This window comes from Dasypus novemcinctus, chromosome 14 (assembly GCF_030445035.2).
Source record: "Dasypus novemcinctus isolate mDasNov1 chromosome 14, mDasNov1.1.hap2, whole genome shotgun sequence".
NCBI lineage: Eukaryota > Metazoa > Chordata > Mammalia > Cingulata > Dasypodidae > Dasypus > Dasypus novemcinctus.
Window position 1 is genome coordinate 40,185,118 of NC_080686.1, and position 27,509 is coordinate 40,212,626.

The following is a 27,509-nucleotide window of genomic DNA, read 5'->3' on the forward strand; positions in this document are numbered from 1 at the left end:
TTGCATCATCTTGCTGTGCCAGCTCTCCATGTGGGCCAGCACTCCTGCATGGGGCAGCACTCCTGTGCAGGGCAGCACTCCGCTTGGGCCAACTTGCCACATGGGCCAGTTGCCTTCACCAGGAGTCACTGGATATCGAACCCTGGACCTCCTAAATAGTACATGGGAGCCCATTGCTTGAGTCACATCTGCTTCCCAGTTCCCATGTAATTTTAATTATATCATTGATAATTTTTAAATGTAATGTCAGTTATTAATTAGCCATCAGCTGTCTTGAGGCAGATTTAGAAATAATATGTCTTCTACCATATCCCACCTCTAATTTTAAGACCCAGAGTCAGATATGGGGGACATTTAGTAAACAAAGCAGTAAAACACTCGGCCACCTTCCTAATATTAACTTATTATTTACAGTTTGGAAAATTTAGACATCTAAGATTATTAAATTGTTCAGAATTGTCTAGATTATCTCAGCACCTGCACTCATTCCTCCTTAATTTAGAAGGAACTGTGGAAGTTATATGGATCTGCTTAACAACGTCAGTGCAGATTTTTTAAAAAATCAAATACGTAAGACAAATGCCCAATAGGTTCCATGAAAGCAAGAGAGACTCTGTCTTATTTTAAGCTGAAACACCTGTGATAAAGTGATATGGGAATTCTTTCTTTAATGTCTGGGTATTCCTGTTATTGTTTCTGTGTGAATGAACAAACTTTTGGTTTTTATTAACATTAGTTTAGGGAAGATGGCATAATAAACCCAGGTAATTACATTAGACATAGAACTATTGTCCTTGTGAAAGCCATCGTTTGAGTGTCTAAAACATCTGGATTCAAAATAGGTAAGTGTATGAAAATGCAAGGAAATAATTTGCAAATATGCAAAAAGAAAAGAAAAGAAAGTTTAAAAAAAGATTAAGTAATCAAAATAAAGGATCTTGTCATGTTTTTAGGTTTAACTTTTATTTATCATTGCATGCCAAAGTGGCTTACTCTTTGAGGAAAGGTTTTTAAAGAGGTCTAAGTAGTTATTATTGATATTTTGATGGTTGCAATTGTTATACTCTATCTTACTTAATTCTAAATAATAACAGATTTTTCAAAAAGTGGAATAATGGTATGGGTTTATCAGCTGTATGTGAAATGCCTTAGCTTCTTTTTCTACCCCAATCTTTTGTGATAAATTGAACTCAACATTTTTTTAAACCTGTCCAGTTATTAGACAAAGAAAACCATTATTCCAATCAGAATAACAATAATTACATGATGTTGAATATAGTGAACATTTAATTTATGTAGGCAGTTAGTATTGGTTACTCTTTTTTGGGCCATTAAAAAATTCAAAATATTCATGCAGGGGATCCTTTCCTTTCGTGAGCTTCCACTTTCATTTTCATAAACTCCCATTTGATTGTGAGAGTCTTTAGGAGAGGGACTACCCATGTACTAGTCTTCAGTTTCCCAAATGTGGTATTGTCATTGACACAGCATGTCCTGAGGTTTAGGTGAAGGCCAATGACACAGAGAGTAAACATTTCCTGCAAAATAAGGATTCTTCATATAGAAAGTGAGGATACCACTGGTCTTTGAAGCTCTTTGCCCCCAAAAAGGGAAAAGAGATCTTCTCTAAAGTAGGAAAAGAGTATGTGTAAAGGTCAATAGTAGAAAGAATAGATATGTATAATGTATTGTACCGAAGACTAGTGAAGTGTGTGTGTGTGTATGTGTGTGTGTGTGTGTGTGTGTGTGTGTATCCCAGCAAGAAACCCTGGCAAATGGTATATTAAATACATGGTTTACTCATTCGCTGTGATCAAAATGGAACTTTAATTTTTCCTCCTACCACTTCTTCAAAATTTCTAGTTTATTCAGTGGGAATATTCTTCCTATGCTTTGGATAAAAGTTTGGTGAGTACCTCTGACTTTACTGCTAAGGTCTTAAGTAAAAGTCCTATTTTAAGTTCCAAATTAGATTCCCTAATTCAGAAATTAGAATGTGTCCAGTTCAATATATTAAGCACAGCATCATTTCAGTTCTTCCAAACATGAGTCTTTACAATTCTCTCAACTGTAATTCTCTTTATTTCCTTTATCTGACCTAATGATCCAAAAGTTGCAAAACCAGAATCTCAGTTTGCCAGGGCTACTATAATAGATACCAAAAAATAGTTGGCTGAATAACAGAAATTCATTTGGAGGCTAGAAGTCCAAAATCAAGCTATCGGCCAGGCGACGCTTTGTCTAAAGTCTGTAGTATTGCTGGTGGCTTGCTAGCAATCAGTCTCTGTCTCCATACTTTCTCTTTCTGTCCATTCCTGTGGTCTCTACCATGTCCATATTTCCTTTGCATAAGGGCCCACCCTGATTCACTTTGGCCTCATCTTAATAGGATCTTTGAAGATCCTATTCACAAGTGAGTTTATACCCACAAGACTGGGGGATACGGTTGAAGCGTCTTTGTGATGGACATGATTCAACCTGCAATTGTCCTATTATAAATTTTGCCTTTCAAATCTGTTATATTTCGGTTTTCTCCTCAGAATTTAAGCAGCAGAAATATTTCATTAAAGGAAATACTTCTTACATGTTCAAAAACAAAGCAAAAAGAATTGCTAGACTTTTTCCTTCCTCTCCAACTCTCTGTCCTTGAGTACCCTCCACATAAACTATTAGATTTGAAGAGTGCATTTTGAAAAAGTTCTCCTGAATATCATATGAGGAGCAAGTCAAGATTTTAAAATAAGGAAGACTGAACAGTCAGTCAGTCAGGCTGAGGATACAATGAAGGCACTAAGAACAGTTAGGAAATAAGAAAGTAGTAGTTGTAAAGGCAGAAGAAGGGGAGGGTTTAAGAGAGATTTAAGAAGTCAATATAGTTATTGATGGGGAGTGTGCAATGCCACAAATGACATAGGCTTCTTTTCTACTTAATGTGATGATGGGCATGACTGTGTCCTTACCAATGGAAGGAAAAGAAAAATCATTTTTGTAGACAGAGAAGTTTCTTGTGTTGGCAAGTAGAGCTTGCAAGACATTCTGAGTTAAAATGTTCCATAGGCCTTTGGAATTGCAGAGTCTTTGATTTGCTTTCCAAAATGAAAATTTTCATACATAACTTTCCACTTTTTTGCCTGGCCCTCCAATAGAGAATTCTATCCCTGTACGCATCTGACTCCCACGAAGAGATATTTTGTCTGCAGATTAGTGCAATCACTGGAAAATGTAATAGCTGGTTAGGATCCCTGAAAGTAAATGTGGTAATAGCCTTATTCATGGTAGAATAGTGAATGGATCATGATTTCTAAGAAATAACTTTCTAACAGTCATAAATAGCTTTATATCAAAGAGGCGATAAATTCCCTGTTACTGACCATGGTCAATGTTAATGTAGATGACCTCCTGGCATGCATGCTATTTGAGGCAATCAAGCATCTTGGTGGTTGACTCTCAAATGGTGAGGTTTTCTGCAATTTTTAATTTTTGTGATTCTATGCCCCTTCCTGGTCCTGTTTGTGTTCTCAGCTAAAATGTCCATATACCAGAAAATTTACTGTTGTTAAGTTTCTATGAGTCAAAACTTGAACTTTTTTTGCACTCAGCTTACTAATACCACCACTCTCAAAAATCAATCAATCAAACAAACCTATAACCACACCAAAGAAAACCCAATCTCAGCAGGTAACACTATAGTTTACCTGATGACACAAGTTAGAAACAAGGGATTCACTTCTGACTCCTCTTTCCTTTAACCATCTGATTCACTGTATCTCCTGGAGGTTTTATGGCATCCACCCTGGTCAAAGATGTTCAGTGGCTTTATTGTTCAAATAAAGTTTTGGGTTCTTAGCATTACAAACACAACCCTTTATAATCTAACCCTGGCTGATGAATGCAGTGTCATCTTTCGCCATTTTTCCCTTTTGCAGTTTTATTTACTGCCAATAATGAAAACTCCTAACTCCCCATTCATACCATAAAATGTGCCTGCAATGTTTTGGTTCCGTTTCTTTTTGGAATACATTCATTGAATGTTCAAACATTGTTCAACTTTTTAAAACCTTTCTTTAAAGTCTTCATTGTTCTACTTCAATATCCAATAAATAAATAAATCATGCAAATATATAGTAAGTAACTGTTTGACTCTAAATATTTTTACTTCTAAAGCAGCACTTAAGAAATATATAAAAATATGATATATATAGAAATATATTTGACCTTTTTCTATTTAAGCTATATATATTAGGAACCATATTTGATGCAAAATCATAAATTTTAGGAAGTTTAGTTGAAAAAGGAAAAAGGTGAACCTAACTTTAATGATATATATATAACCTGAATATACGAAACAATTATTATTACAAAATAAAATCAATATAAAAATGATAAATGATATATCTAAAGTTTTTCATGCTAAGTCTTTAAAATCTGATATTTATTTTATATTTACACCACATCTCAATTTGGACTAGTAAATTTAAGTGTTCAATAGCTACATGTGGCCAGAGTTTCCCTGTAGTTATCCACAGGAATACTCTAGAGCAGGGGTTGGCAAAACTTGATCCACGGGTCAAACCAGTCTCATGACTGTTTTTCTTTGTCCTGGGAGATAAGAATGATTTTTATATTTTTAAATGATTGGACAGGAAACAGAGAAGAAGAATATTTTTGACACCTGAAAATATGTGAGATTCAAGTTTCAGTGTTCCTAAATAAAATTTTATTGGAACACAACCATACTCTTTCACTTACATATTTCTATAGCAGCTTTCTTGTTGAAATGGTAGGGTTGATTAGATTCAATAGATTCTATGGCCCCATAAAGGGTTGAAAGCTTAAAATCTTTAATATCTGACCTTGTACAGAAAATTTTTTCAAGCCTTGCTCTGGAAGATTAGCTTTTCTGGGACAGTGGACAGATCTTTTTTATCTTTATTAGACTAGCATTTAAAAGGTGCTCAATAGTTTCAGGATAGGATATATTTTATAAATTAAGTAATACAAGCATTTATTGAACAATTACAATCCTAAAACATACTCTGCCTATAAATCATAATTTAGGATTTTCTTAATCCAGAATTCTGGGTCATCAGAACAGAAAGGTGATAAATACAGTCAAGAATGCAGAATACTTAATTCAAGTAGATCTGAATTCAAGTTCCTGATTTGCCCCATATGTAACCTCAAGTAATTTACCAACCCTTTGTTACTCTCTGATTCAATTATCTGTCAAATGGAAGCAAAATCTCACAGGGTTGTTGTGACAAATGAGATTATTCGTGTAATCATTTAACACAGTGACTGAAACTTGATAAGTAGTCAATATATGTTAGCTATTTTTAATAGACATATCTAAAATTTCCTACCCTAATTTGTTCTTTTCAATAGTTTATAGTTACTGCTTTTGAAGGAAGTGTTTCATATAGTTTATAAAATTATATGTAAATATTTACTTGTTTTGAGCAAGCTTAGAATAACTGTATAGGTTAGTTAAAAATATTTTGAGCACCAAAGCACATCAAAAGAATATTATCACTAGATGAGGCCTTTTCTAAATATAAATATGTACTCTATTTACATGGAAGTGAATAATATCTTCAGAAGAAGAAAGAGGCATTTTTGTGCAAGGGACAAATAAGAAATATTAATTTAAAGCTTTAACAATTTTGAAAACCAGCAACACACATGGTTTGGTAATATAGTGTATAGTTTTACCCTATACATGCAAAAGTATTTTTTGAAAAACCTCAACTTTAAAATTAATGTCATTTTAAAAAATGTTATAAAATATTATTATATTTAATATTTTAAAATTATCCAAATGACATTATTCCATTTCTTTTCCTTGTTGAAATACTAACATTCCTGGAAATAATTCTTTGGACAGTTTTGTTTAATTTAGATTTTATGACTCCTCTGAGTGAAGAGAGGAAGAGTGTTGTAATTTTCTGGATGTGGAGAATCATTTATGATGGTAAACTGGATAAATTCTTGTGCTGCCTCATGGGAGTAGGATTGAAAAGAGTAGCTGGTTCTATTCTGTTGAGACACGGAGTTCTCTATATTCTTTCAAAATCAGTGGTGATAGAGGAATCATGAATTGCTTAGGTATAACAATCCTGACTCCTCTTTATCTCTCGTCTGCTGCCTTTGAAATCATCTGGAGCTATGTACTTGGAAGCAGCATAAAGGGTAAGGGTGGACGTAAAAATATGGCCTAGGATTTGTGATGCTCAAGTGATTCAGACTCATTCGTCCAATAGCTGCATTTCTGAAATGTGCTAGATTTATCACTGATATATTACAGTTCACAAGTTCTAATTCATTTTACAGAGGTAACCTGCCCAGCTCTACCATTACTCTTTTAAGGAGAGCTTATGCTTTGTTCCATTTGAAATATTTAATCATTAAGTTTATAATACCCGAGTTTATGAAATTATGCAGATATAGAGTGAGTCCAGGTTCTTCACAGACAAAATCAAAGTGGTTAAACCACCTGCCTTTGCATGTACTACTAACATGTGATATAAAATGCACCCCCAACCTGCCAAACTTTTTTCTTCCCTTAGTTAAGCAGTTTCTGAAGTTCTACATGTCTTTCCTGAATAATCAAAGATAAGAGGATCAAATCCCTTAGCTTTTTTTTCCCCAGCATACAAATAAATACACCTATTTTTGCTTAGTTTCAAGATTCATATTTTAAAATAGTGTTGTTTTCAATGACTGTTCAATTTTATACATATACTGTGCATGTTACTATCATATCCCTTAGAGAGAGCAGAGTCTGCGTCTATTTAATTTGTTTTATATTAATGTTTATTAATTTTGTTCATAAGTTACTCATCACCAATTATTACAATTTAATTTTTACCATTTCACCAAAAAATAAATAAATAATGTGTCTTTCATAGCTTGAAATCTGTAAAGAATCTGGAAAATAATTACCACTTTGTAATAGTTCACAGTGGACTATTACTGAAATTAATATATTGTTTTGATTTTGTTTGTTTTTTTCAATTTGTAATACAGTTCCCTTCTTTGATAAGGTTGTTTCATCAAAATAGAACATCAAAATAGTTCTATTTTTTCAAAATATTTATTAACATAAAATGATCACTTAACAACAAAAACAAAATAATTAAATTATTTTGGTGATTAATTTAGACATTTATTTTCCCCTGAAAAAAATAAAATATATTTAGATGAGAGAGCCAACCACCTCATCTTAAGAAAACATGATGAGTGCTTTATTTTGGGAATACTTGCAGATTTTAAAGAACACACTCTGTAATTCATTCTAAAAGTATTTCTATTCAAGCTAGTATTTTATTTGAGTGTGACTATTATCAGTATTATTTCAGTTCAAAACAACACATTTGTTTATTCAAACTCTAGTTATACCTTCCTAGGATCTGATTTTAAGCAAATTACTATCACTAATCAGAGAGAAACAAAGATGTGTCCAAATTTTGAAGAAGCACGGGTGTCCCAAAGCTCAGATAATGAATTTTAGCTCTCTCTGTAGAAAAGCCTTTCCTGTATGTATCTGGCAATATTCCAAAATTTTTAAAAGTAACTCCATATGTGTATAGAAAATAAGCCAGTGATGTTTTAAATCAACTGGAAAGAGAGACTGTTCTTTTCAATATTTTTTCCTGAGCATAACTTTGAAGTGCAGCATTTGGGGATTATGAAGTTTTGGGTTACCTGCTGTATGAAAGCATGGAAAATTATTTGAAAGCACTCTTTTTTAAAGCTGTACTTTAAACTTATGAAATATCACCTGTGGTTAAGAAGAAGTATGCAATTCAAAGCACTTTTTCAACCTAAAGAGAAAGAGTTAATTTTAAATTATGATGATACTTTCCAAGTTTTCTATGACTGGTAGATCATAATCAAAAGTTTGTGTTTTACTTATTTTAAAGGCAGGAGATGATGGGATGAGTATATGCTATTAAATTAAAGAAAATATGGGTAAATTTATAATGATTAGGTACTGTGAGCAAAACTCAACCTAGGACCAGAACTTACAGGACTATCATGATTTTTTCAGAGCAGGTATTTCAAGTGATTGCATTTTCAAAAATAAAATCGACTTGCATCTATTTCCTTGTGATCTGTTCTGAATTTACTTGATGAATTCAAAGGCTTGAGATATAAAATAAATGTATTTATTCCATAGATGATATTTTTAGCTGGGTTGAGGGTGCTACTACCGCTAAATTTTTATCACCTAAATATAAAGGACATTATCCTTGAATAAGCATTCTTTTCCAAAAAAGCATAAGAACTGTAATAATGCTTGTCATAATTTGTGTGATGAAGGTTCTTTTGCCTCATATAACACAGATTTACCTGATACAGTTGAACATTGTCAAATAGGACTTTGAAAAGATTTGAATAGTTAACTTCATAGTAAAATGTTATTTAGTATGTGAAATATTTGATTATATGCAAATGGAAATATGGATGAATCCTATATTTATAACAAAATATCATTGAAAAAATTATCCAATACTTATCCAGGTAAATTTTAATTGTGCTAAGAAAATTATGCCTCACAGATGTTTTGTAGATAGTACTTTAGAAACTTATTTCCAAAATAAGTTAACATTCATAAACAGGTACATTATTTTACTTTACACATCTAATGTGTTAATTTAAATTGAACGTTAAATATGAAACACAGACTACAGAATAGTTGCTTTAGTTAGTGTGGTTTATCACAGTGTCAAACTATTATTTTCACTAGCATATATGTTTCATTAAATCAAGAAATGTTTACTACATCCAAGGGACTGAGAAACCAGAAAATATATTATCTATTGGATATTGATAAGTCCTAGGGAGAAACAGTGATTAGGGAAGAGGGATATAAACTTTGAGGTCTGTTGTGTTGGAGAGGTTGTTGATATTTTAGAAATAGAAGCTAGACAACTTCTCTATGTTGGCTATTGAGTAAAGACTTGAAGGACATATGGGATTGGACATTATGGATGTCTAAGGAAGAACTTCTCAAAGACACCTCGATGGGAGTATTCATGTTGTGTATGTAGTAGGAACAATGAGGGAACAATGTGGCTGCAGTTGCATGAACAATGGTGAAAGTTGTGGGAGGAGAGGACATTGAAGTCAGATCCTTTAGGACCTTGTTGGCCATGCAAGGACTTTGGATTTTAATCAGAGGGTTGGGGGATTTTGAACATAGGGGCAATAAGATGGGAACTAGATTTTAGCAGATCATCACAATTTTGAGAATAAAATTTAAATGGGCAAGTGTGAAGGCAGCAAGACAAATTAGGAGTCTATTGCAACAGCCAGGGAAGAGATGATAGTTTCTTGAAGTGCAGTGTGAGAGTGGTGATTGCAGTGGTATTAAAAAGTGGTTGAGGGAAGCAGATGTGGCTCAAATGATTGAGCTTCTGCCTACCACATGGGAGGTCCCAGTTTGGTTCCCTGTGTTTCCTAAAGGAGATGAACAAGACAGTGAGCTGGAGCAGTGAGCTGGCACGGCGAGCTGATGCAAAAAGCTGATGCATCAAAGAGACAAAAGGAGGAAAACACAATGAGAGATACAACAAAGCAGGGAGCAGAGGTAGCTCCCTCTCACATAGGAGGTCCGGAGTTTGGTTCCAGTGCCTCCTAAAAAAGAAGACAAGCACAAAATGAACAGACACAGCAAGTGCAAAACAATGGGGGCAGGGGCAAATAAATAAAATAAATCTTTTTAAAAACTGGTTGAATATTAACCATGTAATAAATGGAAAATAGAGCCAAAAGGGCTTGAAGACCAGAATAAAAATTGAAAAGAAGAGTCAAAGGTGACAGGAGACAAGGCTTGAAATATGCAGTTCTCATTGACTATGATAGAGAAGACTATTAGAGGAGCAGGCTTGGGGAGAAATGTTGGAAATATGATTTGGACAAGGTAAATTTGGGATGGTTATTTGACATTCAGATCAAAAGGTCGGCTAGGCAATTATTTGTGCATGTTTACACGAGAACTACTATGGAAGTCCAGAGTCAAAACATAAATTTGATAGTCATTAATATAGGGATTGTGCTTAAAACTATTAAACTGACTGAGGTCACCCAGTGAGTGAATGTATAAATATAAATATACAACTCCTTAATACAAAGTTAAAGTCTTTATCACTTTCTGATTTTTTAATAATTTTATATATAAACGTATATATAATATATATATTAGTAGAACTTAATGGACAAACTAGACAAAGTGATAACAGGAAAAAAATGATGAGATATTGATGACTAAAGGAGAGAAATGATGGAACTGCACAACATCTTTGAGAGCAATTTATTACTATGAATTGTAGTTGAAAATTTGTATGCACTATGGCTTAAAATTTCCACTTATGTCTAAAACATAAAGGAATGTTATACAGAATTTTTATAGTATATATAATTTTTATAGTATATAGTTTATCATAGACATTGTCTTAGTTTACTAGAGCTGCTATGACAAATAACACACAATGAGTTGGCTTATTGGCTCATCATTTTGAAGGCTAAAAGTGAATCAAGAAGTTAACAAGGTCACGCCTCCTCCCGGAATTGCTAGGATTCCGGTGCTGGCTTGCCACAATCAGGTATTCATTTCTTGGTTGTGTGTGTGTGTTATCCTTTATACTTTTCTATCTATTTTAACTTATTTTTAGAGATGATCTGATAGTTTCGTGTGTGCATGTGAAAACTGAATTAGGAACTCTTCTAGAAATGGAGTCACTGTACTACAGAATTTAATTGCTACTAGAACTATTAAATCAATTGTGAAATACTTGGCTCTTAGTGAAAGATTCTAATAAACTCTATTTTTAACTTCTTTCAGTGATGATGATACCATTTTCCTTCTGCTAGTTTTTCATAGTCATGCTTGCATTCATAGACTCACTCAGCCCAAAATAAAAAGAGATGAAATAGGCTACACTTTAAAAAGAAAGTACCTACCTTTCTCTCAGTTTGGAAATCAAAATTGACATCACAGGAAAAAAATTCAGAAATAGCAGATGTTGTGGTTCAATTTTCAATTGTTGATATTAAACAATAACACTTCTGTAATTCTACATCCTATGTTTATGGATTGTAGTTAAAATGGTAAAATGGTACATTCTGTTACTTCTAAATATTTTATGATATATGGCATTTATGATGTAGAATTATTTTACTCCCAAAATATTATATTTCCTCTACTATTCTATTTATTTTAAGTTGGAAGGAAGTTACATCTTTACCCTATACTGAATAAGATGGAAAATGATGAAGAGCATAGTGATATAAAAGTGATTTTGTGAAAAATGAATGATGCCATTTAGGGAGGTAATGTTCATCATAACAAAAGGAATATGATTAATTTTTAATATTGTATATAGCAGGATTCTCAATATATAATAAAGTCATTGGATGAATAAGTAAATATGCAATTTCTTAAATTTAGTAATTTGAATTGAATGAGAAAGTATTCCATATTGCAAAGATCACTCATTACTGATATAGATTTTTAAAAGTTTATTTTTTTTACAGATAATTTAGCAAAAAGTACATAATTTGTGTCCTAATTTACCTAATGTGAGCTGCTATTGCAGAACCACACAAGGGTTAATTTAAAAAACAGACATTTTCTGACTCACATTCTGAGGCTAGAAGCCCCAAATCTAGGGATCAGCAAGGCTTGTTTTCTCCCTGACGACCGTGGTGTTCTGGTTCTGGCTTTCTGCAAACTTAGGGTTCCATGGCTTGTCTCTCCCTCAAACCACATGAGTGTGCCCTGACCTTTTTTTTCCAGTTTCTTTCTGGCTTCCTGCTTCTCCCTGTGGCCTTCTCTGATTCTGGTTTCCAGTTTCTTCTCTGTGTAATTCTTCCAATAATCCAGTTTAAGGCCTACTCTGCTTCAGTTGGCCACACTTTAACTAAAAATAATATCCTCAGGAGGTCCTATTTACAATGAGTTCATTACCCACAAGAATGCAGATTAGGAATAAGAACAAGTCCTTGGGAAAATGACATCAGATTACTCAGGCAGGGCTCAACTCTCTCACAAAAACAATGGAGAAAGAGTCACAAGCTGTCAAAGGGACCTGCTCTGAAGGTCAGTAGACCAGGACAGTGCTTCAGAATTCCCAGAAGGTTGAAGGACAGAGAGAAGAACCCAAAACAACAAACCTGAGTTACAAAGCCCCCGCAGTGCCTGGGAAGGGCTCCCTTCCCCCACACCCAAAATACTGAGCTGGGGTAAAACCTCTGGCTCACAGCAGGTAACTGAGAGGGGAACAGACACTTTCATTCTTGTCAGCTATTATAAGAAAAAGGGGAAGGAGAGTTGGAAGGATTTTCTTTAGTAAATTCAGCCAGTAGAACCTACTTTGAATCTTGGCTGTGGCCAGACCCAAACCCAGGAGAATGGACATTTTCTCTCCCTTGAAAGGTGCACTGATGAGCACCATCTGTGGCCTGGAAATTGAATGGAGAAAGACCACTTTTGGTTCTTTCAGTGTTCCAACTCCTGGGAGAAAATCTGTGCCCTATTAGTTGGTCCCTGGCACGATTTTGGTAACTGAAGCTGCATAATTTTAAAGACTTAGAATAAATTGAACCAATTATCAAAGAAGATCAGTGAAAACAAAAACAAAAACAAAAAACAATAGGTAAGAGAGGGAAAGTGGCCCTCAGGGTAAATTTGGGAAAATATTCAGATGCCTAGATAACAGCAAAAAATTACCAGCTATACTAACAGAGAAGATGGCCCAGTCAGAGAAACAAACTAAGTATCCTGAAGAGATACAAGATTTAAAACAATTAATCAATGATAATCACACAACTTTCCTAAATCAATTCAACAAATTGAAAGAAAATATGACTAAAGATATGAAGGATATTAAGAAAATACTGGGTGAGCATAAAGAAAATTTGAAAGCTTTCAAAGAAAAGTAACAGAACTTATGGAAATGAAAGATATGATGATGAGATTAAAAATGCTTTAGAGGCACATAAGAGCAGATATGAGCTTCTCAAAGACACAATTAGTGACTACAAAGACAAAACATCTGAACTGGAGAAGACAGGAGAAGAGAAAGAGAAGAGGATGGGAAAAATGGAACAGTTACTCAGAAAATTGAATGATAACATGAAACACACAAACATATGCATTATTGGTGTCCCAATAATTGGAAGAGAATGGAAATGGTACAGAAAAAATATTTGAGGAAACAATGACCAAAACCTTCCCAACCCTTACGAAAGACATAAATAACAATATCCAAGAAGGGCAATGAACCACAAACAATAAATCTGAATAGACCTACCCCAAGACACCTATTATTCAGAATGACGAATATTAGAGGTAAAAAGAGGATTCTGAAAGCAGCAAGAGAAAACAAGAGCACTCGATAAAATTAAGTGCCAACCTCTCATCAGAAACCATGCAAGAAAGGAGAAAATGGTATGATATTTTTAAGGTACTGAAAAAGAAAAACTACCTGCCAAATATTCTGTATCTGGCAAAGCTGTCTTTCAAAATTGAGGGTGAGTACAAAGTCTCCACAGACAAACAAAAACTGATAGAATATGTTACCAAAAGACCAGAATTACAAGAGATGCTAAAGGAAGTGTTGTAGCCTGAAAGGAAGACATCAAGGGGGAAAGACTTGGAGAAGAGTGTAGAAAAGAAGATTATTAGGAAGGTTAAATTAAAGGCAAAAAGACAATAGTATGATATGACAACAGAAATCCAAAGACAAAATGGATGAAGTAAGTAATGGCTTTATGGTAATGACATTGGATGTTAATAGCTTGAACTCCCCAATCAAAAGACATAGACTGATTGAATGGATAAAAAATTATTAGCCATCTATGTGTTGTCTACAAGAGACTCACCTCAGATGTAAGGACATAACCAGGTTAAAAATGAAAGCTTGAAAAGGATATTCCATGGAAAGAGAAACTGAAAAAGGGCTAGAGTAGTGATACTAAAATCAGACAAAATAAATTTTAAATGCAAAACTGTTATAATAGATCTATTAATCAGCCAAAGGGATGCTGATGAAAAATACCAGAAATCAATTAGTTTTTATAAAGGGTATTTATTTATTTTTTATTTTTTAAAGATTTATTTATTTATTTATTCATTTCTCTCCCCTTCCCCCCCACCCTGGTTGTCTGTTCTCTGTGTCTGTTTGCTGCATCTTCTTCTTTGTCCATTTCTGTTGTTGTCAGCAGGCATGGGAATCTGTGTTTCTTTCTGTTGTGTCATCTTGTTCTGTCAGCTTTCTGTGAGGGCGGCGCCATTCCTGGGCAGGCTGCACTTTCTTTAGTGCTGGGCGGCTCTCCTTATGGAGCGCACTCCTTGCGCGTGGGGCTCCCCTATGCGGAGGCACTCCTGCGTGGCAGGTCACTGCTCATGGGCCAGCTCCACACAGTCAAGGAGGCCCGGGGTTTGAACCGCGGATCTCCCATGTGGTAGACGGATGCCCTAACCACTGGGCCAAGTCCGCTTCCCTATAAAGGGTATTTATTTGAAGTAGAAGCTTAGTTAGATCCTAAGGAGTCTAACTCAAGGTACAAGAAGAGGTACTTTCTCATCTAGAGTCTGTTGTCATGTGTTGATGCAACATGGTGAGTGATGTCTGCAAGAGTTGTCTTCCTCCTCCTCCCAACGCTCCAATCTCAGCCACAGACTGGGGCAAGCCTTGTCTCTCTCCTGGGGCTTATTTCTCTCCAGAAATAGCTGCTCTGTTCTCTTCACAAGGCCAGCTGTAAACTGTCAGGCAAATGGCTCATCTCTCTTCCAGGAGTCTCCATCATATCTAATGGAGTCTTCTCTCTTTCCTCATGTATCCAGTACTCAGTGTGTTTACTTCTAGGGTTCCAGGATCAAATTTCCTCTGTCATGTCATTTTTTCTATGATTCCTCACCCACCAAGGGGGCAGGGACTCAATGTCCTACTCACATGGCCCAATCAGAGCCTTAGTCAAAATTAATCAAGTAAGAGTGATACCTCTGAATTCAATCCAATCTAATATGCCCAGAGGAACAGACCAGTTTACAAACATAATCCAATATCTATATTTGGAATTCATAAACAGTACCAAACTTTCACAATGAATGAAGAATATCATTATATATTAATAAAGGGGACAATTCACCAAGAAGAAATACTATATTAAATATTTATGCACCTAACCTGAAGAACCCAAGATACATGAGGCACATCCTGGCAAAGTTGAAGGGAGAAATTGATGTCTCTACAATAATAGTTGGAAACTTCATTATACCACATTCAGTGTTGGATAAAATATCTGGACAGAGGATAAATAAAAAGAGAGCTTGAATAATATGGTAAATGAACTAGACTCAACAGACATCTATAGCTCAATGCACCCCCAAAACAGCAGGATATATATTCTTTTCAAGTGGCCATGCATGATTCTCCAAGATAGACCATATGTTGGGTCACAAGACAACACTCAATAAATTTTAAAAGACTGAAGTTATTCAAAACACTTTCTCTGATCATAATAGAATGAAGTTGCAAATCAGTAATGAATGGAAAAGGGAAAAATCATAAATATATGTAGACTGAACATACTCTATTTAATAATCAATGAATCAAAGAAGAAATTGCTAGATAATTCAATAAATATCTTAAGATGAATGAAAATGAGAACACAACATATCCAAACCAATGGGACACTGCAAAGGCAGTGCTGAGAGGGAAATTTATAGCCCTCAGTACTTATAATAAAAAAGAAGAAAGAACCAAAATTTAAGATCTAAGTGCATACTGCAGAAACTAGAAAAAGAATAGCAAACTAATCCCAAATCAAGCAAAAGGAAAGAAATAATAAAGATGAGAGCTGAAATAAATGAAACTGTGAACAAAAGAATAATAGAGAGAATCAATGAAACCAAAAGTTCGTTCTTTGAGATCAAAGAAATCAACAAACCCTCAGGTAGACTGACAAAGGAAAACATGAGAGAAGATGCAAATAAAATCATAAATGAGAGAGAGGACATTACTACAGACCTTGTAGAAATAAGAGAAATCATAAGAGAATACTATGAACAATTGTGTGCCAAAAAACTAGACAACGTAGAGAAAATGGACAAATTCCTAGAAACACACAAAGCACCTACACTGACGCTAGAAGAAATAGAAGGTGGCAACAAACCACTCACAAGTGAAGAGATTGAAATAGTCGTCAAAAACCTTCCAAAGATGAAAGTCCCAGAACCAGATGGCTTCACAGGTGATTTCTACCAATCATTCAAAGACGATATAATACCAATCTTGCCCAAGGTCTTTCAAAGAATCAAACAGGAGAAAAGCTGCCAAACTCATATTATGATGTCAACATTACCCTAACACCAAAACCAGATAGAGACACCACAAAAAAAGAAAATTACAAACCAATATCTCTAATGACTATAGATGCAAAAATCCTCAAAAAATACTTGCAAACCAAATCCAAAAGACTATACATGATGATAAAGTGGATTTTATCCCAGGATGCAAGGGTGAAAATCTATTAACCTAATAAAGTACACTGATAAATTGAAAAAGAAAAATCACATGATATTCTTGATTGATACAGAAAAGACATTTGACAAGATACAGCACCCTTTCTTAATGAAAAAAAAACGCTGTAAAAATAAGAATAGACGGTTCCTTCGAGGGCTAAAGAGACCCATGGGAGTTATGGTCATGGCCGATGGGGTTAACTACCAGGTCAGATGGCCCCTCTTTGGAACTGGTGTTTATGTGTGACGAATCTGGACTCAGATGGGATCTCTCTTCATAAGACTTTCATGCTAATGTGCTGGAGGTGCAGTTAGTGTTGGGGTTTAAGACATATTTAGGGGATTTGAATCTCTGGACTGACAATGTGATAGCCAGGTCCTGAGCCTCAACAGACTCCAGCACCTACAATCTGACTTATTGAGCTCACCACACTCAGCTAAGATGGAGTTGAAGAAGGACAACCACCACACCATGGAGCCTGGAGTGATTACAACTGAAAGTGGGAGGATTGCATCCAGCATCCAGGTGGAATCTGAGCCTCCTCTTGACATAGAGGTGCAATGGACACAACCAATCCAATGTCCACATAGAAAAGGTGGCATTGGATTGAGAAAAGTGGACATGATGGCTGATGGGTATGGGGAAAGGCAGGAAGAGATGAGAGGTGGAGGCGTCTTTGGGACATGGAGCTGCCCTGGATGGTGCTTCAGGGGCAATCACCGGACATTGTAAATCCTCACAGGGCCCACTGGATGGAATGGGGGAGAGTGTGGGCCATGGTGTGAACCGTTGACCATGGGGTGCGGGGGTGCCCAGAGATATACTTGCCAAATGCAATGGCTGTGTCATGATGATGGGAGGGAGTGTTGCTGAGGGGGGGGAGAGGTGGGGTGGGGGAGGTAGGGTTCAATGGGACCTCATATATATATATTTTTAATGTAATATTATTACAAAGTAAATAAAATAAAATTAAAAAAAAATAAGAATAGAAGGATGCTTTCTCAGGATGGTAAAGTATGTATAAGAAAAACCTGCAGCTAACATTGTACTTAATGGTTTCAATGGTGAAAGACAGAAAACTTTCCTGCTGAGATCAAGAACAAGACAAGGATGCCACTGTCATCACCATTATTCAATATTGTGTTGGAAGTTCTACCTAGAGCAATTAGGCTAGATAAAAAAATAAAGGTCACTCAAATAGGAAAGGAGGAAGTAAAACTCACTATTTGCTAATGATATAATCTTTTATCTAGAAAATCCTAAAAAATCCACAACATAGCTACTAGAATTAATAGATGAGTTCAGCAAAGTGGCAGGATACAAGGTTAATACATAAAAATCAATAGTGTTTCTATACACTACTGATATGCCATCCAAGGAGAAAATTTTTAAAAATTCCTTTTAAAATAGTGATGAAAACAACTAAATATTTAGGAATAAACTTAACCAAGGACATAAAGGATTGTGGTAGGCCGTAGTTTCTTAAATCTTATACTCAAAGCATGAGCAACAAAAGGAAAAATAGATAAGTGGAACTGCCTCAAAATTCAACACTTTTGCACCTCAAAGGACATTGTTAAAAGGGTGAAAAGGCAGCCAATCAATGGGAGAAAATATTTGGCAATCACATATCTAATAAGGGTTTAATATCCATGATATATAACTCAACAATAAAGAGACAAACTCTGATTAAACAATGGGCAAAAGACTTGAAAAGACAACTGTCCAAAGAAGCAATACAAATGGTGAAGAAACACATGAAAAAATGTTCAACATCATAATCATAGTGATTATGGAAAAGCAAATAAAAAATACAATGAGATATCATTTCATACCTATTAGACTGGCCATTGTTAAAAAGTCAGAAAATTGTAAACAATTATCGGAGAGGATGTGGAGAGATACGAACACTTATTCACTGTTGGTAGAAATGTAGAATGGTACAGCCACTGTGGAGGACCATTTGGCAGTTCCTAAGGAAATTGAATATAGACTTGCCACATGGCAATACCATTGCTAGATATATACCAGGTAACTGAGAGCAGTGGCATGCATAGACATCTGCACACCAATGTTCATAGTGGCATAATTGATGATAGCCAAAAGGTGGAGACAACCCAGGTGTTCAAAAGATGAATGGATAAACAGATTGTGACCTGATGGAACATTATGCAGGGATAAGAAGAAATGAAGTAATGAAGCATATGACTACATGCTTCATATGCTTATTGGATGAACCTGGGAGACACTTTGTTGAGCAAAGCAAGCCAGACACAAAAGGATTGTGCTGTTATGAACTGAAAGTATTAAGTAATCAGTGAATTAATAATTAGAATATAGATCACCAGAAAATAGAACGAGGGTAGAGAATAGAATGCCGATGCTTAATCCGTGCAGAATTTATTAAAAGGTTGTAAGTCTTTGGAAATGAATGGAAAGGGTGAAAGCATATCATGCTGTTTGTCACTGGCAGAGCTATCATATGGGAATGACAGTGGTTGAAAGGGAAATCTTAAGGACATTTGTATTACTAGAAGGAAAGTTTAAAAATGTAACATGGAACTGTATAACATAGTGAAACCTTATGAAAAATGCAAATATGGGTGATATTGCATATCAATGTTTTAACAAAATATAAATACAAACATACTAGAGAGAAGGAAACAGAATAGCAGCTGTGCATCTTCAAGGGAAATATAGAGACATTGAGAGATGATAATTTTTGTTTGTTTATTTGGTTGTTTTTGTTTATTATTATTATTGTTGTTGTTATCACTGGAATAATGAAAATGCTCTAAAAGTGGAGTGAGAAATGCATAATGATGTGATTATACAGAATGCCATTGATTGTACACTTTGGATGGATTTATGTTTTATTAATATGTATCAATAAAATTGATTTTAAAAAGAATAAGAACATTTCTAAATTGGGGTACATAATTCAATTTATCACATTGACAAAAATTTCTGAAAGTTGCAAGTTAATTTTCCACTGTTTAATTGGATTTGCATTATGGATATTTTAATATTTATATGAAGTAAAATTACATTTTCTAGCCATTATTTAATTCCTCATAGCTGTCTTACAAATGCCTGCTATTGATTACAAGAGTTCGAAACAGTGAAGATATTTTATTGCAATTATTTAACAAGATAGTTAAAAAGAGAGTGCATATGCTAAGCATTTGAGCTCTGGCACCAAATTCCCTGGATTTGAATTATTTGGTCACATTTTCATTGTCCTCATCTGGGGCAATGGTATAATGCATACAGATACTTCCTTCATGTTTGGCACGTTGTAAGTACACAAATTTCATCTACAACAGCATAATTATCATTGTTTTTGTTGTTTCTGGAAAGGAAATAATTTTCTAAATGGACTCTGGATTCTCAGTATCCATTATGAACTCCCATCAATTTATTCTTCTCATTTAATGATCATTCAGAAAATCATATCTGATCAGGCTGCTTCACCAATTAAAATGCTTAAAAATGTTTGATCATTTTTATAGCAAAGAGCAAAGCATCCTTAACATGTCAGTTATAAGTTCTGCATAAATGACCCCTGTCTTACTCAATGTGCTCACCGCTAACTATATTTCCCACTTTTTAAAAATTAAATGTCTTTTTTTAAAGATACATAGATCACAAAAAATGTTACATTAAAAAATATAAGAGGTTCCCACATACCCCCACCCACACACGCGCTCCTCCCACATCAACAACCTCTTTCATTATTGTGGCACATTCATTGCATTTGGTGAATACATTTCGGAGCACTGCTGAACTGCATGCATTATAGTTTACATTGTAGTTTACTCTTTCTCCCAATACATTCAGTGGGTTATGGCAGGATATATAATGTCCAGCATCTGTTCCTGTAATATAATTTAGGACAACTCCAAGTCCCAAAAATTCCCCCACATCACATCTCTTCTTCCCTCTCCCTGCCCTCTGCAACTACTGTGGCCATTTTCTCCAGATCAATGCTATAGTTTCTTCCATTACTAGTCACAATAGTTCTATAGTAGAATACCAGCACATTCACTCTAATCTATATTTTAGTCCTCCATCCTGTAGACTCTGGGTTGATGATGTCCACTCCACCTCTATATTGAGAGGGAGCTTAGATCCCACATGGTTGATGGATGCGATTCTCCTGCTTGGAGTTGTAGGCACTTTCGGTTCCCAGGTGTGGTGATTGACCACCTTCACCTCCCTCTTAGCCAACCTGTGCAAGTCCAACAAACAGGAGAGTAAGAGCTGCAACTCTGCGGAGGCTCAGGGTCCAGTTGGCACATGGCCAGTCTAGAGACTGAAGCCTCCTGGGTACCCTCAAGCCCCATGAGCCAAACTCAGTTCCTCAAAGTCAACAACCTCCTCCCTAGTTTAGAAGAATCATATATACATAGGACTTTTTAACCCAGTTAATTACTAATTACCCTTTAGATCCACATCCTAAACTTAATTTCTCTGAGTCTTCCTGGACATTTACTCAAGCCTCCCACCCAGCTCAGGTCTGTTCTGAAATACATATACATATTTCTTGAATACTTGTGATCAGCTTTATTGTGGAGAGGTATTTTACTATATTGTTTCACATACAAAGCATATAATGAGTTCGATTCACTTTACCCCATGACATTATAAAGTTTTTCTAAACAGGGGGAAGGGAAAGGAAGACTCAGAGAGACTATAAGAGAACCCAGACTCTTTAGGACCCCAAGGTGATGGTGGGTAGGGAAAGCAGGCAGTAGGAAGAGTAAAAATCTTCAAGGAATTTAAGACCTTGGGAAATTTAGAAGTTCAATAACTTTATGCTAGGTCTCTAGATAAACTTACAAAAGTGGCCAAATCCTAAAGCATGCCTCCTCCGGCATTTTGTGGGATCAGAAAAAAGGAAAGTCTTAATGGTGTTTCTAGGCATCGGGCCCTGCAACAACTTCAGATCTCCTTGCAGCCCTAGAATGCTGCAGCAACAGTATAAGTTTCCTAAACCTAAAAGCAGCATAGATGTTCCTCAGAGGGCTGTTGTTCCTGAAAAGGCCTTAGGGTAAGAACTGAGAAAAGAAGAAACACAAAGAACAGAGCTGGAAGATGAAACTATTGAGGACTTTTCAGCCAATGACAGACATATATACATGATGCAGACCCTCCCTCTATTATTACCAACACTGCCATGTGTGGGCAGGGCACTGACATTGCTCCAAAACTTGGACAAATCCTCATAGAAAGTGTTCCCACTAGTACTTTAGGGATCATAATATAACTTAAGTTAAATTAAAAGAAAATAATGTAAGATACCTGCACCTGAAGGTTTACTGAATGGCTTTTTGGCTCTCAAAGATTATGTAGCTCCCCACTACTGTGTAAGCTCCATGAGGGCAGAGGCCATGTCTATGTCACTCAATCCTGTATCTTCATAATCTAGAACAGTCTTTGGTACAAGTAACTAACACATATTTTCTGCTTGCATATGAAGGTGATGGTGAATAAAGGAATTAATATGCAAACATGTATTTGAGTGAAAACTGAGATATGATGAAAAGATTCCTGGAATTTTGGCCTAAGGTTAGTCCACTTGACCAGTTTGGGCCCCAGACCTCACATCCGTAAAATTAGAGATAATAATATCTATGTTACTGAGTATTATGAGGATTTAGATGAAATAAATTTTATCCACTGTATATAAAAGCGCATTTATTTTAGCTCACCATTTTTTTACTTTTAGAAAGGTATTTTCTTCTAAATTAGTATGAAATTGGAAAAAATTACTCTCCCTGATGTTATTTTATAGAAAATGAAATGATGCTTATACATTCATAGAGCGATGCATATAATCACTTGCCTCCAAATAAAGTTTCTTATAATAAGAAATAGGGGTTGTTCAAAGATGCATAGATCTGAGTAAACTCTAATTTACTAATTGATACAAAAGAAATTTGAAGACTTAGTAAAAAAGTCACTAAATTTTAATTATTCTTTGAAACTATTTAGAGGAATTTTTCATCAATTTGTGTCTATGGATTAATACCCATGGCATTAATTTTTGGAGTCAAGGGAATTTCCATAGATTAAAAACAAAATGCCTGGCAATAAGAAAACCTGCCTTAGCTCATCAACAATCTTGCAGGTGTTTCTTCATTTATTTTATCTTGGTTTTTGGTAAATAGTCTACAGTGCCAAAATTTAAAAGAAAATTTGAATTTAAAAATAATGACTTCTAGTATCTACTCAAGCTAAATATGACTGAGCTGTTTCATTCTTGGGTATATTCCCAGCCTAATGTATGCTGATAGCTACTGTCAAGGTATTCACAGCAGGTTTATTCATAATAGCCTTAAATTAGAAACAACTTAAATATTCAACAACGTGGGACAGGATAAAATGTGATATACCCATACATTGGAATGTAACACAACAATGGCAAAAGCAAATGATACAGGCAATAACAAGGATAAATCTCCAAATACAATTTTGATTGACAGTAGCCAGATACAAAATAATTCATACTGTGTGATTCTATAGAAATGAATTTCATAAACAGCCAAACAAATTTATGATAGCAGAAATCAAAATAAAGGTTATATTACGTAGGTGGGTACAGACTGACAGAGGGACATAAAGAATAGTTGTTCTGAAAATGTGTGTACTTGACCTGGGTGGTGTTTGCATGGGTGTCTATGTAAGTAAAAAATAATTATAGGGCTGAACACATAATATTAGCATACATTTTGACAGCTACACCTCAATTGCACAATGAAAAAAATCAATGCCATCTATTTTCTACTATATTTTAAATTTATATGCCAGGTTAAAATGGGCATTGTGTTTATATTTAATTTGTACCTTCTTTAACTTAAGCATATAACTTGGTCAAGAATTTGGAAGGTATAAATTTTGCCTAGATAACTCTTCAAAATCATGTCATTTTGTATGATAAAACTTTTTTTAAACACTTGATCTTTCACACTCTTTTTTGTTGTACATTTTCTCCCCACCTGACCAGGAGACTTTCTTCATCTTCTCTCGACATTTACCTACTGGATGGAACATACTTGGCCTTTCAGAGAGTCTCCAAATGTCACCTCCTCTATGATGTCTTCTTTCTGCAACCCCAGGCAAATTTGCTTAGTTGGCTAGGACCTTTAAATTTCTCATGGTATAGTGTAATATATTGGCATGTGTGTCTCATCCTTGTGAGGCAACATCTATCTTCAATACCTTACATCAAAGATGGATGACCAAATTGTTTTTTAGATGAATAATTACTTTGTTGCATAAATAAATGAATGGGATAAACTGGGTATGGAGCTAACCATAGGGGGGTTGACTCTTTGAATTATGTAAGAGAACACTGTTTCTTTGATCAGGAAGAGCTATGCTCTTCTCTGCTTAAGTGGCAATTTGTGCATTATTTCTGAATGAATCAAAATATAATTTATGTCAGTCTCTCTTATAGGTCATAAACACCACAGATGTAGCATCATTATTCATTTATTCTTATTTTTCCCCATTCTACACTTTGGTCCATTATAGACATCAATTAGTATTTTATAAATGTTTGTTTATGATTATGAATTAATGAACATAGAAGCAGTCATTTCAACAATGAATGCCAAGGGTTGTCATATTTATCCATTCAAGAGTTTTGTCAAATTATTGTTTAACTTTCTAAGTTGAGTTCAAGTTTTCTGAAGGGCTTTACTACAGGAGGATAATTTTACCAGAAAATTAAAAAACCCATTCTATGTGTACCAATGGTTTCCTAGTAAATAATGGAAAAAGTTTTGATTGGGAACTTATCAGAAAATATAAAGCCATTATAGTGAAAATAAGTTTATTTAACCTGTGTTTAATAAAATTGAAGGTTTAAGTGCTGAGTTTTAGAAGAGAATGAATAAAATATTGTTATAGGGAGAGACTTATTTTTCCCAAGTAAATAGTGTGATAGATGCTTGTATTAGTCAGCCAAAGGTGTGCTGATGAAAAATACCAGAAATTGGTTGGTTTTTATAAAGGGTATTTATTTGGAGTAGGAGCTTACAGATACCAGGCCATAAAGCACAAATTACTTCCCTCACCAAAGTCTATTTTCACATGTTGGAGCAAGATGACTGCTGACGTCTGTGAGGGTTCAGGCTTCATGGGTTCCTCTGGGCTCAGCTCCTCTGTTTCCTCCACAAGGTCAGCCTTAAACTATGAGGCTCTCTAGGCTTTGCCTCTCTCCACAAGTTCAGCTGTAGACTCATATGAAAGGCTCTGTCCTGCTCCCTGGGGCACCAGTTTTAAACTTCAGCATCAAATTCCAACAGCAAAACTCCAATATTGAAAGTCCACAACTCTGTCCTTTGCCATGCCTTTTATCTGGCTTTTGCCATGCCTTTTACCCCCCTTTGGTGGGTGGGGATTCAACGCCCTACTGGCACAAGAGGTTTACATGGCTACTTAATCAAGCAAACCTCTGAATCCAATATAATCTAATATGCCCGGAGGAAAAGATTAGTTTACAAAAATAATCCAATATTTCTTTTTGGAATTCATCAATAATATGAAACTGCTACAGTGCTCTACAACATCTTTTATGTTATTTTTTTATTTGAGCATGACCATAAATAATGCCATTTTAAAAATATTAGAAAGCTTTATTAATTTCCTCAAGTATCTCTGTTGATCCTTCGATAGCTACCTATTACGCCATTGACCTTGTTCCAGTTTTCTCCTTATATGTTAATCAATATAATTAATCCAGATTTTCATTTGTGAATAATTTCATCTATATTTTGAATTTTTTCCCAACATCATTTTCATCAATGGCAAGAAATTCAACCACTTCTTCAAGGTTTACAACTGCTATATATACTATATTTGTGGTGAATTCTCAAACGTTTCTGGCGACACTGTCTAGTAAACATAAACTTAATTATGATTCATGGAGTAAGTACTTTTAAACAGAGAGGAACTTTTGAATGATCAGTCCTATAAAAGTTGTTAGTAAATTTTTTTTCATAATGATCGGATTTGTTTCTCTTCACAAATTTCACAAATCTGGATGACAATCATATAAGTAATAAAAACTCAGATGAGGAACCAATGCAATAGAATACATAATGTATAAACATATGTAAATATGTATTGTACATCTCTATATATTATTCCCTAGTAGCAAACATTTATCGATTGATTGCTATTTTCCAAGCAGAATCCTAAATCCTTTATATTCATTATCTTACTATTTTTAAGTGTAATTAGATGATAGTTTTCATCCCCCTTAAGCAGTTGAAAAGTAAGTAACTTAGATATACCTAAAGATTAAGACTTTTGCCAAAGAGATAGAGGCAAGATTAAATTATGAAGTTCTGAGTTTTCAGTTTCTTTATTCACAATGATATATAGATACCCTTGTATGCTTTTCTTTTTTTAACTGGCCCTCTTTCAGAAGTCTCAATTCAGTTTTAGGGAGTTGGTCTGTGACCTACAGAGACTTCTGTCTCTCTAATGGATTAATACTGAACTATATTCAGTGGAAACATTAATTTTATAATTACTAATTTGATTATTATAGAGTATTTCTGGAATTTTTATTTCCCTAACCCATTAACAAATCTCCCTTTTAGCAGGTAATCAGCACCGAAGCCACTTTTTAAGCAAATCAAAGAAAAGATATCAAAACATTTAGTCCAATTATAAAGATCCTGTCTGGGCATGGAAGCTACACAGTATTAGTTTTGAAATCTTTTTCAAAAGTTTATCTTTCAATGGGACAAAATACAGCAACAGCAAAAGCTTTTCTTCTTTCAGTGAAGTAAAAGTAATTCTAAGTGTGCCTACTTTAGAAGTGTTCAACAGAAAGATTATTGTGATATCAATGTCCACATTTTTATAAGATCCTGTCTTTTACCTAAGACACAGCAATGTGTGTCCTGTATATTTAAAAAAAACACATTTTGCAATCTGAAAAGAAAGCAAATTCATTCATTGTATCTTTATCCAGGAAAGGAAAATATCCTGAAACATTGCAAGACTTTTTTAAAAACATAACTATCTTCAAAATTAGGGTTTGACAGATATAAACTGCTACGTATTTCATCAAGTTTAGTATCATCACAATTTCACTCAACTTTGCCCTAACCCTAATGAAAGTGAAACAAGCTTATGATATGTCTAATTTCCAGAGATCAGGCAGAAATTTAGAGAAACAAAAGTAATTCAATATGTGTAGGAAAGCACATTGGCCATATCTGCTCCTTTGTTGTTCTGCCTCCTTTCTGTGGCACCAGGAAGTGGTAAAAAGCTACATAAAAAAACCTCATAGCTTGTGAAACTAATAGGTTGATGTAAGCAGAAATTCAATATAAGCGGGTTTGACAAATGTGGGGAAATTTACCGTCAAACCTGTGGGATTTTTGGCCAGACTTTTAAATTTGATTGATAGCTTTAAGAATTTTATATATCTGGACTCAGTACAAGTGGGTATCATGGTGTCATAAAAGTTATATTATCAACTAAAGAAGTTGCAAAATCCTTTCTTCTGGGCATTAGACGTGCGATGTATTTTACCTACTAAAGTTAACTATTGCAACCCATTTGCTTTTTACCTACTCTTGATGTGGTGTTTTTAACTTAGCATGGTTGTTGTTGCTTTTCTTGGACGCCTTCATTTTAATAAGTTGGCATTTGATGATGTACCCTGACATTCCTTTTCACTGCTTTTTGTTTGATTATAGGCTTGTTTTCTATTGATATTAAAAATCCAGTTAAATAAAATGTCTTCTTAGTTTCACTAAGAAACTTCCTTCGACCTTTGTGTGTATATAATCTTGCAGATAACCTCTTCTTCTATTTAATGGATGGGGAGTAAAAACCTAAAATATATTTACAGAAGTAACATTTTAAATAAGGATTGGTTTTATTTTTCTGGCAGCCTTAAAGGATATCTCAAAATACTTCAAAATTTTAAAGTCAGAAAGTATAAAA

General features: G+C 34.7%; 1 long non-coding RNA gene across 1 annotated transcript in view; it reads left to right on the forward strand.

The window, feature by feature from the left end:
* Positions 1-27,299, forward strand: part of LOC131273265 (uncharacterized) — a 90,074-nt gene extending 62,775 nt beyond the window's left edge. The window contains exons 3-4 of the long non-coding RNA XR_009180425.1: positions 22,015-22,103; positions 23,542-27,299. This is a non-coding gene — a long non-coding RNA (uncharacterized lncRNA). The remainder of the gene's footprint in view (positions 1-22,014; positions 22,104-23,541) is intronic.
* Positions 27,300-27,509: the final 210 nt, after the last annotated feature.